Here is a 624-nt window from a genome sequence, read left to right on the forward strand (position 1 = left end):
TTTCCCAAAGCACAGAGGGGGGGGGTCCTGCCAGCTCCAACCCTCATCCCTCACTGTATCAGCACAGAGTGTTCACCTCTCACCCTCCCTATCCCCGTCATCCCCTCCAGCTCCTCCACCCTCCCTATCCCTGTCTCCTCCTCCAGACTCTCCATCCCTCCCTATCCCTGTCACCTCCTCCATCCTCCCTATCCCTGTCACCTCCTCCACACCCTCCATCCCTCCCTAACCCTGTCACCTCCTCCAACTCCTCCACCCTCCCTAACCCTGTCACCTCCTCCACCTCCTCCACCCTCCCTATCCCTGTCACCTCCTCCACACCCTCCATCCCTCCCTATCCCTGTCACCTCCTCCAACTCCTCCACCCTCCCTATCCCTGTCATCTCCTCCAGACCCTCCATCCCTCCCTATCTCTGTAACCTCCTCCACCCCCTACACCCCTCCCTATCCCTGTAACCTCCTCCACCCACTGCATCCCTCCTTATCCCTGTAACTTCCTCCAGCCCCTACACCCCTCCCTATCCCTGTAACCTCCTCCACCCCCTGCATCCCTCCTTATCCCTGTAACCTCCTCCACCCCCGCATCCCTCCTTATCCCATAATTTCGTCCAGCCCCTACACCCC

Source organism: Rhincodon typus, chromosome 43 (assembly GCF_021869965.1).
Source record: "Rhincodon typus isolate 14 chromosome 43, sRhiTyp1.1, whole genome shotgun sequence".
Taxonomy (NCBI): domain Eukaryota; kingdom Metazoa; phylum Chordata; class Chondrichthyes; order Orectolobiformes; family Rhincodontidae; genus Rhincodon; species Rhincodon typus.